Source organism: Canis aureus, chromosome 1 (genome assembly GCF_053574225.1).
Source record: "Canis aureus isolate CA01 chromosome 1, VMU_Caureus_v.1.0, whole genome shotgun sequence".
NCBI lineage: Eukaryota > Metazoa > Chordata > Mammalia > Carnivora > Canidae > Canis > Canis aureus.
Window position 1 is genome coordinate 93,038,395 of NC_135611.1, and position 13,260 is coordinate 93,051,654.

At 41.9% G+C, this 13,260-nt stretch overlaps 1 protein-coding gene across 31 annotated transcripts in view; it reads right to left on the minus strand.

Annotated features, from left to right (window-relative positions):
* GLIS3 (GLIS family zinc finger 3) overlaps positions 1–13,260 on the minus strand; it is a 548,443-nt gene that overhangs the window by 78,847 nt on the left and 456,336 nt on the right. The gene's annotated exons all lie outside the window — the stretch shown is intronic.

A 13,260-nucleotide genomic window follows, 5' to 3' on the forward strand; every position in this document is an offset into this window, starting at 1 on the left:
ACTGGTCACTCGTGGTCTCAAAAGTTTGACAACAAATTGTGTGATTAAATTTCTTAAACTCGTCTGTCCATTCCTAATCCTCTTTTGCCAACATCCCTTTCAGAGAAAAATCGCAGCACTGCATGGTGCCTGATTTATATTTCATTTCGAGAACAGGAAGTAAAGGGATTAAAGTTGAGGATTAAAACACTTACTCTTTACTGCATTTTTTTTTCTCCTCCCAGAATGGCTTCCTGGTTGCTATGGCTACTGCTCACTGGTCCTTAGCCCTGAATGCGCACGTCTTTGCATTAGTAAAATATTTTAAATGAGACTTCTCGGAAAACAATAGAGAGAGTAGTTTAAGTTCAATTGCTCTTGAAAGAAGAAGCTACCATTTTTAAAAAATCTTTTTTCTTTGTCTTTGTACTGGTGTCCTCAAGAGTGAAGCTGGAGCTGGGAGACAGCTCAGGGACCAGCTAAAGATGTGAGGTGCGAAATCAGAATTCAGCGGCAGGGGCGCAAGAAGGTGACTCTGATGTGGTGAGTCAGTCCTGACTCTACAAACCAGTGTGTGTAGGAAGTCGAAGGATCCCTGGGAATTTCTCAAATGTTGCAACACCACAGAACATTTTAAAGGCAAAAATGCACGTAAGTGCAGTGTTGCAATTCCACATTGCAAATACCAGCCAGGAAATGAAAAACTGAGGCTTTTAATCACCGCGAAGTTCAGTTAGGCAGAGCAGCGTAAATATCACTGCTTCGGAGCCAAATCACTGGTGCTCGTGGTGGCAACATCTTACAAAGGAGTGTGGCCAAAGGGGTGACAGTCACAAGCAGCATGTGCTGCCAGGGCTGAAGACGTCTGCATGGACAGTACACACAGCCGAGGCAGAGCTGGGAGTTGAGGAGGGAAGGTGACAGTGACAAGTGAGCAAACACAACTGCGTTTGAGTTGCTCCTTTAAAAACACTCCCTTGACATTCATTTTAGAATATACTGCTGACATTCCTTTAAAAAGCCAAGGAAAACTAAGGAGATGGGATAGTAAGACTATTCTTAAAAGTCCAATAGCAGTATAGGCTCCCGGATAAACCGTGGAATATGCAGTTTGAATACACCACCTTATCCATTTTATTTTTCCCGATGCTTGATTTTTCTCTGCCTTGACATCTGGTAGTTTCAACTGTTCCTTAATCCCCCAGAGACCCCACTGAAACTACCTACCCAAGGTCCAAATATCCTCATATTTCTCACTTCCTCTGATCCATGATCCACAGAGGACAGACATAGTTGCTACTCGAAAACCTGTGATTCAAGCCATATCGATATATTAACGGGACTGCCATATAACAGAACAAAATTATATCGGGATCTTATGGAGACAATCGTCTGACTGGGAAGAACCATTTTAATGGCGACGCTTCTAAGCACTGTAATGCACAGCCTAGTGGTAGGGATAATTTAAGTACAAGTGAGCAGTTCCCAAATCAACCCATGAGATAAATAGTGCTGCCCAATGACAGGACTATAGAATCTGAAACAAACTTGGGTGGAAATGGCCAGAGTTATAGGCAGGCCTGCAAGGTACAGAATCATGTCTTTCCCAATATGTCTTTCTGTTCCTTCTTTCCTGTCTTCAGTCTTTTCTTTTCTTTATTTTTCTTTAAAGATTGTATCTGTTTATTTGAGAGAATGAGTCAAAGATCATGAGCAGGGGGGAGGGCAGGGGGAGAAGCAGACTCCCGGTTGAATAAGGGCTTGATCCCACGGCTCTGAGATCATGATCTGACCAAAGGTCTCAATCAACTGAGCCCCCCAGGTGTCCCAGTCTTTTCTTTTAGAAACCACTTTTATTTAGAAATAATCATGAAGATTTAGGGCCATGCTAGGGCAGGCTGGGGTAAGTGTTCTGCTGCTCTTGCACATTTGCAATCAAGAGGAGGCAACAGGAATAGGTGAGAGGCATTTCTCCATGAATCTCTCGGGTTATCCATGTCTTGGGAGCAGAAGCACTGACTGCCTTTCTGGACTATCTTTCAAAGGATGTTTATTTACTAAACAGCTCTGGAAAACTGACTGGGATAGTCTCTCCCTCCCAAGCAAAAAGTCAGGCATGCTTTTTTCCATTATAAATGATTTAGGTTCCCTCCACTCAGAATTTCCCTTTCATAACAACAATCCACTGAGTGTGCAAATGTTGCCTGGCTCTATTTGTGGCACCTTGAGAAATGGGCACAAGAAAATGATAATACTCTGGCCACTGCTATTGCCATGAGTTATAAGCACTCCTTTTGTCTTCTACCAGCATCCGTTAAACTGTAGCAGGCTAACTTGTTAGCTTGTACCTAGGGTCAAATCTCAGACCCTTCATAGTTCCTGCCACCTACAGAACCATCTCTAGATGTGCAGAGCACTGGACCAAATATTTTTGCAGGGTTCCTGTCCATATAATCAATTTGAGTCACCCCCAAGTCAATATGTCCACGTCACACTTAGGGTGCAATCTCAAGTGATGCAGGGAAAGAGATGGTATACTGGCCATCTGCTCACCAGAGCGCTCTCCTAGAATTCAGGCCTGCCTATGGGGCTCTGGAATGATCCCATAGTCAGGTGTTTTAGGGCTCATTAGGGTACCTCGGTGATCCTGCACATGGGGTAGAGGGTGGGAGAGAGTCCTGAAAGAGAGAAATGGGGGCTTGCACCCCTTTAAGTACCAGTGTGGGCTCAGGGCTGACCACCTGGATGTTGCTGCTGGCCCAAAAGGAAAGTTGGAGAATTTTGAAGCAGATACTGCCAAACATGGGGGGGCCCTGTCTCAGTTGGGGGCCACGCTACCATCTTCTAATCGAAAGATGCTCTAGAGCTTCCAAAATGGATCCTCACAACAATTTGTTGACAAGTTACAAAGTTTCCCATGGTGGAAACTCACACAGCCCACAGCAAAAACAGTAGAGTCAAAGGAGCATTGGAGGTAGAGTCAGAAAATCTCAACTGGAATATAGTTCTATTGCCGACTCTGTGTGGTCCGTAAAGTCATTTAGCTTTGAACCTTAGGTCTCTTGTCTCTCTACTGGGACTGCAACAATTATGGAACCCTGTGAAGATTCAAGAGGTGAACAGCCGTAAACATGTCCAGCAAACCATGCTACATTCATGTTTGGCAGTTACTATTTCTTTTACCATTTCCTTTAAACTCTTATTTAATAAGGGAAGAAAACAAAAATGTGTAACTATTATGTCATTACTGCATGGTTTTCATTTTTTATTTCTTGAGAGAGAGCGAACAGCATGGGTTGGGGGGAGGGAGAAAGAATCCCAAGCAGGCTTTAGGCTCAACACAGAGTCCAATGTGGGTCTCCATCCCACAACCCGGGAATTACAACCTGAGTAGAAATCAAGAGTCTGAGGCTCAACCGACTGAGCCACCCAGGCGCCCCCGCGTGTTTTTTTTTTTTTAAGGATTTATTTATTTATTTATTTATTTGAGAGAGAGAGAGAGAGAGAGCAAGCAAACAAGGGGAGGGGTAAAGGAAGAGGGAGAGAGAGAATCTCAGGCAGACTCCACACCCAGCAGAGTCCGATACGGGGCACGATCTCATAACCCTGAAAATCATGACCTGAGCCAAAACCAAGAGTCTGATACTTAAACTGACTGCACCACTCAGGTACCCCCATTATTGAATGTCTTACTACAGTTTGCCACCTCTTGATATTGCTGACGGTCGAAAAGCTAAAACTAGTACTGAGTTTTGAGTGTTTTATACTATTAAGGTCTCTGGTCAATTTCAATCTTAACATCCTGATAGGGGAAGGGGCTCATAATCGGGGTGACACAGAGGGGGGGTGTACAAAGCATTAAGTTCTCCTGCTCGTTTATGCCATGATTCAGAGAGCCCTAATACGTCTGAGCCTTTATGATCCGAAATTGGGGAACTTTTACATTAGTTTTCCATATAAAAGAGCAAGATTATCTTAGCAAAGGAAGTGTAGGAGAACAGATCATCCTTGACTGCTATTCCCAGTACACAGAAATGAAATCTGATTTTTGTATTTGCCCATGTACAGATGTGGAAATGCCAAGGATGTCCTTTGCACTACTATCCCAAAATGCAATTTATTCAAAGTTGACAGTTGGCAAATATTACCCAAATTCCTATTGCCAGTGGTGTGTGCTAGGTTAGCCCAAAGCACTATTGTGATACAGAGCTTCTTGTCTGACATGTGCTACCTCCTCTTTACCTGTGTTTTTCCTACTGACCGGAAGGGCTTTTTCAAGAGTCCACTGATGTCCTTGCAAATACCAAGTAAGGAAAACAATCTTTAAGGCAGTGATTGTTACTATACACTCCTGAGTAAAAAGAATAAAAACAGAGGAGCCCCATCATATGTTTACAAGATAGAAAACTTTATGGAAAGAGATGCACTAGTGTTAGGCCACTGTGATAAAGTCTATCACAACTCTGCTACTACCTGGCTTTTATACTTCCCATAGGTGAGAGTGCCAAATGAGAAATATTAGAAAAATAACTACTGGGAGTGGGGGCAGGAGGGCAGTAAAGCTTCACACATGGAAGAAAGTAGAAAGATCTCATCTAGGTAATGAAAAGTTCTAAGATTATGGATATTCTGCTACCAAAACACTTGTGATTATGGTTTTAAAAGTATGCTTTGAGAAATTACCAAGAAATAAGGTCCAGAAAATGGAGAAAGAGAAATCCACACCTCAAATTTCAACAAGACAAAAATAAGTAAGTAAGTAAATAAATAAATAAACAACCCAGAAATGCCACTGATATCTAGAACACTTAAAGTTCATGCTTGGATGGGACGACTGAGTGGCTCAGTGGTTGAGCGTCTGCCTTTGGCTCAGGGCGTGTTCTCGGAGTCCTGGGATCGAGTCCCACATCGGACTTCCTGCATGGAGCCTGCTTCTCCCTCTGCCTATGTCTCCTGCCTCTCTCTCTTTTTGTGTCTTTCATGAATAAATAAATAAAATCTTTTTTTTTTTTTTTTTAAGTTCATGTTTGGAAAGATTCTAGAAAGAATTTTTGGTTGGTGAGCAGTTCAGAAGGAAGGATGTCAATAGTGGCCAGGATAGGGATCATTGAAACAACCAGACAATCTTTATTTCCTTTTTTGATGCCATTATGTGAAAGCTGCACATATAATGAGCCTAAAATTCAACAGGATATTTAACAAAGTCTCTCATGATAGCATTTTGGACAAGACTGAGAATCCTGGAACTGATGACAGCCCAGCTGGATGCAGTCATAATTAGAGGAGCCACTATATCTAAAGAATATCGATTAATGGAAATATGCCAACCTAACTAATTGCCTTGTCTCCTTTCACCCTAAATTCCTGATTCATCCCCCATATTACCACCATAATTATCTTTCTAAATCATGGATCTGACCACCAGTCTATGTTTAAATATCTTAGTGTGGCATAGAAGGCCTGTTAACATCAGTTCCCTTGTCAATTTTCTCAGCCTCAATGCTTGCCTCAATGGTCAATAAATGACACTGAAGGTCTCATGTGACCCTAGCTGACACCATTCTGTGGCATAAACAAAATGGAAAGAATAGAGAGGAATGAGATCCATATGCTAAAAAATCTGGAAGGTGGGTAATAAGAAAAAATTGAAGGGAACTAGAGATATTAATGCAGAATCTCTCCAGACATCAGTGAGGTCGTTAATGGAAAACAAGCACCTTCAGAAGATAGACTAGGGCTCACGTGTGGGTGTTCCAGGAAGGTAAGTTTTGGGGCTTTTTTTTTAAAGGAATGTTTAGGCATATTAAGTTTATTAAATAACAAAAAAAAAGAGATTGGTCTTCATTGTCAGAAAGCTTCAGATTTCATGAAGAGGCTTTATGAACATCTTTTGGGACTTTCTAACTGTGATTCCTCATGCTGGAGGATGTGATTACATTTAAAGACACTTATAATTCTGATGGACCACAGCTGTGCCCGCAGCTGGCCCCGTGGAGTGACAGTGTAGCGAGTACCATCCCGAAAAGCCACTCAGGGGAGAACATCCTTCTATTCCAGTTAAAAGAGCAGTCCTACAGAGTGCAGTTCTCTTAACAGTTAACTCAAGAGTTCATCTGTACTTGACAAACAGCGGAAACAGTGAGCATTTAAGATGTCACATGACACTTTGCTAGAGTTTATAAAGAGGGCTCTGGATTGTTGGGTGAGAGAATAATCTTTTGCCAAAAACATTCTGTGGAATGCCAAGATTGCAAACAGTATGTCAAAACTTAACAGACAGCTTTGCATTAGGGCCATATTAACTAACTTGGGTGCGCATGTCTGTAGGTCTTTTGACTTGTAGAAAGACAGCATACCACCTTTCGGCATCATACTTGGCTCCCTCTCTCCTTCTACACTTTCTCATTTCTCAGAAACAAACTAAAGACAGTACAAGTAGTAATAAAAAACGTATCCTGATTCTAAAGGCCAAAAGAATAAAATGGGATAATGTATACAAAATGGCTCTGAAATGTCAAAGCATTAGAGGTGGCAAAATAAGACCCTTTTTTATTATCATTATGATGACGATGACCATTAAAACATCTGAGTTACAGAGACTGGACTCCACTTGATAAACCAGTCAGGTGGAGCCTGGCAGAAGGCTCAAGCATCAACTTGTCAAGTTCCCTAACTTCTCATGCCAGAATGCAACTAAACCAGGCAGGGCAGGAAAAGTCTCTGTTCTGCTTTGAGAATTCTCCCCGTTTTCCGACTTTCATTTCTTGTCACTGCTCCTTAAAGCCGGTTTCCCCCAGCAATGGGGGATGGCAGGCCAGTTTCCTCTGCACCCTAACACCTTTTAAAATTAACTCCCACCCCCATGGCCACAGCTCCCACCTCCAAGGGTTGCTCTCTGTCTCCACGAAGGACTACAACAAGCCCTGTGCTTGTGTTTTCTGACTAATAACGACAACAAACCTACAAGCTTTGCTGCTACTATCTCCAATTCACAGAGGAGAGCCTGAAGCTCAGAGATGTAAAGGAACTCATTCACTGAACCTGGTAGGGTCTCAGCCTTCGAATCCAGATCCAGGACTTAGAAGTCTGTAGATAGGCAGGAGAAATGCGCAGATAACTCACACGAGAGGAAATAAAATGGTAAATCATTATAAGAATAAGGAAACATGAGGAGTCTTCTGTCAGGGAACAACCAAGATCTAAAATAGGCATGAAAGCAAAACTCCTCAGTATGAGGTCTCTAACCCTCCATTTCTCACTTGTGTAATGGTATCTGTGGGCAGACTGACAAACGGTAGGAATTTCCAACCCAGAGATACTAATTCTCTGGGTAAAAATCGACATCAGGACAGTCAGCTTGTCTGGTCAAGATTTTGAAACATGAACATGTGACTACAATGTGTTTCTTATGTGAGGAAAAAGCAAGGTAGATAATATAAACAACTTATAATAATGTCATGATCTCAGTTTCTATGAATTGTTTTTAAACAGCTAAAATCTCTTTGAGGGAAAAATAAATTAATGGAGGAGTCTACAGTAGAGAAAACTTAAAATTTCTAAAATTTCAAATTACCTATCTTCTCCCTCAGAAATTCTTTTTTAAAATTTATTTATTTGAGGGCAGGGAGGGGCAGAGGGAGAGAGAATCCTCAAGTAGACTCCCTGGTGACGCAGAGCTCGATCCCAGGACCTGGAGATCATGACCTAAGCCAAGACCAAGGGTTGGCCACTTAACCAACTGAGCCACCCAGGCATCCCTCTTAGAAACTCCTAATATATAACATGATGTAATTCTTGTAGTAATATCTAACCTTTATTGGATATGTATAATGTGGCAGGCAGCATGCTGTGTTTTTAGGTCACTATTTCATTTAGTATGACAGAAACACACTGTATTAATGTACACTGTATGATATAAAATTAGGACAATAATGACTAAAGTAAAAGTTAATATATTATGATAAACTTATATGATCCTGTAAATTTGGATACATAATGCAAAATGTTTGTAAAAAGTATCTGCTTATTTGCCTGAAGTAGAATCCTCTTTTACTCTCTTAGCAGGGTCTGTAAATTAGTTGGCATGAACATATTTGCTTTGAACAGTCAAAGGTATAATACAAAGGGGTAGGACCAGGTCTACCCAATAATGAACTTCCTTCTGTTTTCCTAGTGAGCAACCAGCTTGCATTAATATAAATCACACTTTGTGGTGCGCCTTACCCAGTTTTCATGTGGTTAGTGTCAACCTTCAAAAAAAGTAACCTCATTTGAATCTGGATATAAAGGATTCCGGTTTGTGAGTGTGACAGTTATTTGTCTGTATCCACCTGGCTAGCTTCTAGTCCCCACTTATACAATAAGACCTAATTTAGGTATTGCTGTGAAGGTATTTTTTAGACCTAGATCAAGTGATTAGTGTCTACTATCAGGTGATTTTTTTAAGGAAAGGAGATTATCCTGGATAATCTGAGTAGGCCTGATCCAATCAACTGACAGGCCTACTGAGCAGGAAAAATACACTCTGCCCAGGGACTGCTCACCCAGTCCTGAAGCTAGGAATTCTGGCACCATCTTGACTCTTCCTTTCTCCTTACCCCTGGCATTCAATCCATCATTGCTTCTCACTCACTCACTTTTATCCCAACTACCCGCTAACCCTCATCCAGGCCTCCATTACATTCTGTCAAAGTGCACATCCTTCTAAGCAGTGCAACTGCTTCCAGTCTATTCCTATTCCACATTGCCAGGCACCATCTGTACAACCAGCCCACCCTTGTCAAAATCCAGCTTTGACATCTCTGATTGCCTCAAGGGAAAGTAGTGTATCTTACCATTTTTTTACAGGTACCAAGCACTTAGCAAAATATCAGATACGCAGTAGATGTAGGTAAGTAGGAAGCAATCCTTCAGGGCACGTGAAGCATAGATTCTTCTTACTGGGGCAGAGTCTTTTCAAGTATTGTAGTGAAAGCCAGGTGAAATAGTCACGAAGAGTCCTGTATTTCTTTTGGCTCAGGTAGTCTTTCTTTTTTTTTTTTTTTTTTTAAGATTTTTATTTATTTATTCATGAGAGACAGAGAGAGAGAGAGAGAGAGAGAGAGAGAGAGGCAGAGACACAGGCAGAGGGAGAAGCAGGCTCCATGCAGAGATCCCGACGTGGGACTCGATCCCGGGACTCCAGGGTCACGCCTTGGGCCAAAGGCAGGCACTAAACCGCTGAGCCACCCGGGGATCCCTCTTTTCTTCTTTCTTAAATTTTTTCTCTTTTATATTGAGTTGTAGTTGATATACAAAGACCTGCACATATTTAATGTATACAATTTGATTTGGACATATGCACACACTATGATATGATGACCATAGTCAAGATACATATGGATACATATAGCATCTGCTACAGTTTCCTTGTGTCCTGTTGTGATGTTTGTTTTGTTTTCTTTTTGTTTTTTGGGTTTTTTATTTTTGTTATCAGAGGCTCTTAATTTTGGAGGGTCAGTGAAATCTCTAGAGCCTCTACCTAGAAAATACATTTTTCATATAATTTCTGGGATTTCATGAGTTTCCTGAAACCCATCCAGCCATGAAGCTCCCCCTTATAGTCTGTGGAGCCCAGGTTAATAACCCCTGAATAGAACCAAATATCATAGGTTCAAGTTTGTTTCTAATTCCCTCTGGTTTGGGTCTCAGCTTCCTTTCCTTTATTTGGATCTTTCTTGCACCATCATCCAAGCATCCACATGACCCAGAAAGAGTGGCTAGGGTAATCACTGAAAGGTGACCCTGCAAGAATATTCAGTTCTTGTGGAAGGAAAGTATTTGCAAATGCAGTTGTTTCATTGTTATTTACAATATACTGCCTTGGATTGCAGGCTTGTGACAGAACAATGTCTTCTGCTGAATAGGTCGTCCCCTTTCACCTCTGAGGCTCTGCGTCTGCCTTTCAAGCTAGCTGTGAAGACGGGATATGGTCAAACCAGGGGCCTGTAACTTAAGCTAAGTCACAAAGCAATTCATGGCCCTGCTTAAGAGAGGCTCATACCTCCCGACATCCAATCCAAACATTGCTCGAAGACACAGCCACCTGCCCAGTATCCACCATGAAAAGTTTTTACATTAGGCTTATCCGAGCCCTTGTGTGAAGTCACCCTGAAAATAAATCTTCACAGCTCAGAGAGTCAGGATACAAACAAAATAGGAAAATAGTGCCCATGGATATCAAAGACAAAGCTCAACTGAAGCTGAAAAGGGAGGACGACAGAACAAGCAGAGGGAGCAGTGATTGCTCAAGGGATATGAGATGAAGAGCGGAGCCCAAGAAGATCTGTGGTGAGCTGTGTCATGATATTTTAGGACATATATTTGGCAGCAGAGAGTCTGAGCTAAATGCTTTTATTCCAAAACCATTTTCATCAAGAATTCACAGAATCTAATAAGAGAAAGGGAATGAGAAGCTTAGAAGGCTTCTGTCAATCAATCAAAAAAGCAATTACCTAGGAACTATTTCCATAAGGGAGCTGTGCTAGGCACTGTACAGCCTCAATTGCTTATTAAAGTACCTGCCAGAGGGTCCTCATTCCTTACATGGTTGGCCAGAGCTGTGCCAAACACCCCCATTATTTGCCCTAAATCAGAATTTTCAGGAAGAATAAAAATAAAACTAGTTTCCCAGGTATGACATAGTATTATAAAGTAATCGAGGACTATATAAAAGCCCACAGATCTTTTCTTTCTGACCATGGAACCTAAGACTTCACTCCTTAAGAATGTCTATCATTTACAAAGAAACCCTCAGACGCCATGTTCCAGAAGCATTGTCTGTGAGACTATCGCAGCATTTCTCCTACTGCACTGAAAGCACATGAGTCCGTGTGTCTTTTTTTGGCATGTAATCTTCAGAAAGCCAAGTTCAGATCTTCCTTGTTTCCAAATTCTCAGAGCAGCTGCAGGGCTTCAGTGATGCTACCTATGCTGATGGCTAAGTGAATCGCAAATGCTGGCTGGTAGGAGTCATTTTCTAAGGTGGGAGATGAAAGCTATGCCTTTCACCCAGGCCCTGTAATACCATTGAGAGTAAGGACATGCAGCAGAAAATGCAAGTATATATAACAAGCTAAGAAGATCCTGACATCTGTTGCTATGCCCTCACTAGTACCAGGTTCTTCCAGAAGAAGTTCAAACAGGAAAGTACAGCATTTTTTTAAGGAGGCCCTATGCCCAACGTGAGGCTCAGGCTCATGACCCTGAGATTGAGAGTTCCTGCTCTACCAACTGAGCCAGCCAGGTGCCCCAGGAAGGTATAGTATTTTGACTTAAACAGGGCTTTTTAAGATTGCACAGCCAATTGATTTTTCTCATTTCCAAAGTGGTTATTCAAATGTGCCCCTGACCGTCCCCCCTCAGCGGGTCTTCTCTGTAACCTCCGTATCAACCCCCGCACCCCGCACTGTTTCCTTGCCTGCATTTATGCTACTTATTTTCTGTTGACTTTTTTATTGTCATTGGGTTTCATTAGGACAACATGGCTCTGTGAAGGTAGAGAATATGCGTCTGTCTTGTAACTACTTGTGTGTTTGGGTCTAACCCTGTGCCTGGCTCCCAGCAGGTGCTTAATAAATATTTGTTAGATGAAATAAATTATTTGATATTATATCACAAGTAATTTACTAGAAGACTAGTTTGATGAGATGCTCTAGAGGAAAAAGATGATTTTGTTGGCTGAGTAGTTCTCAGCAATGTTTCATGTTCCCTTTCTTTTGTAGTATCATATACCCCTGGCTCTGAAAACTCTTGCAAGAAGAAAACCTTGAATATTATTCAGTTCTGCATTTCCCAAATATATAGGACAATGACAAGCAGTTTTTAAAGTAATAGCTAATAACATCCTGAGGAATGTGTTGCAAAGAACACACTTTGGGTCAAGTGCTTTAAGACCTATAAAAAGACCCTGGGCCTCTAGGCCCAGAGACACTAGTATTAATTTTCTTTATATTTTCAAGGATGAAGACAGCTTTCTGATCTCTCCAGAAAGAGTAGCTTTTCCTCACTAACTACTTACTTTATAGACAACTGGCCCCACCCTTCCACTTCCCACACCCCACAGGGATTCTCAAGTCCTTCATAACAGTACCACATGGTAGCACAATACTCACAAAAGAAGAGCTGGGGGGCACATGGGTGGCTGGGTCGGTTAAGCATCTGCCTTTGGCTCAGGTCATGATTCCAGGATCCTGGGATTGAGCCCCGCATTGGGCTCCCTGCTCAGCGGGGAGCCTGCTTCTCCCTCTCCCTCTGCTGTTCCCCCTGCTTGTGCTCTCTCTCTGTCAAATAAGTAAGTAAGATCTTAAAAAAAAAAAAAAAAAAAAGGCAGAGCTGGAATCACTGAGCCTCCCTAAATCAGAAGCCTCCACGCAGCTAGTCTCAACTTTAAATTGGTGCTATGACTCGAGGGTTAAACTTAAGATGATTTTTTAAAATTTTATTTATTTATTCATGACAGAGAGAGAGAGAGAAAGAGGCAGAGTCACAAGCAGAGGGAGAAGCAGGTTCCATGCAGGGAGCCCAACGTGGGACTCGATTCCGGGTCTCCAGGATCAGGCCTGGGCTGAAGGCGGTGCTAAACCGCTGAGCCACCCGGGCTGCCCAAGATAACTTGTTTTTATCACTTAACTTTAATTAATTAACATCACTATTTTGGGCCACAATTATTTGCCTTATAAAAGCATATCCAGTGCCTTTCTCACAATCAGTTACCCTCAATTGAGGCATCAGGACATTCAGGTAGGATAGTATGTCCCACCATCATTTTGAGAAGAGAGAGAAGCAGTTTGCCACCAACAATCATTAAAGTATAGAAGTTAGTGAATGACTCACTTTAAAAAACAATCACTATTTTAGTGCCATTTTAACAACATACAAGCATCACTCTTCCAATATGATTTCCCATATGATTTATTACATGTGAGAGGAAGACAGGACTAATTCATCCGGAAATCCTATATCCATGATATGTGCCCATGACTGACATTCCATTAAGAGTCAGGGTGAGAGGGATGCCTGGATGGCTCAGTGGTTGATCTGCCTTCAGCTCAGAATGTGATTCTAGTCTAGGGATCGAGTTCCATGTCTGGCTCCCTGTGAGGAGCCTGCTTCTCCCTCTCTGCCTGTGTCTCTGCCTCTCTGTGTCTCTCATGAATAAATGAATAATATCTTTAAAAAAAAAAAGTCAGAGTAAGAGAAGAGTAGGGGGAGAAGAGAGTGGAAGGGAGGGAGGAATCATGA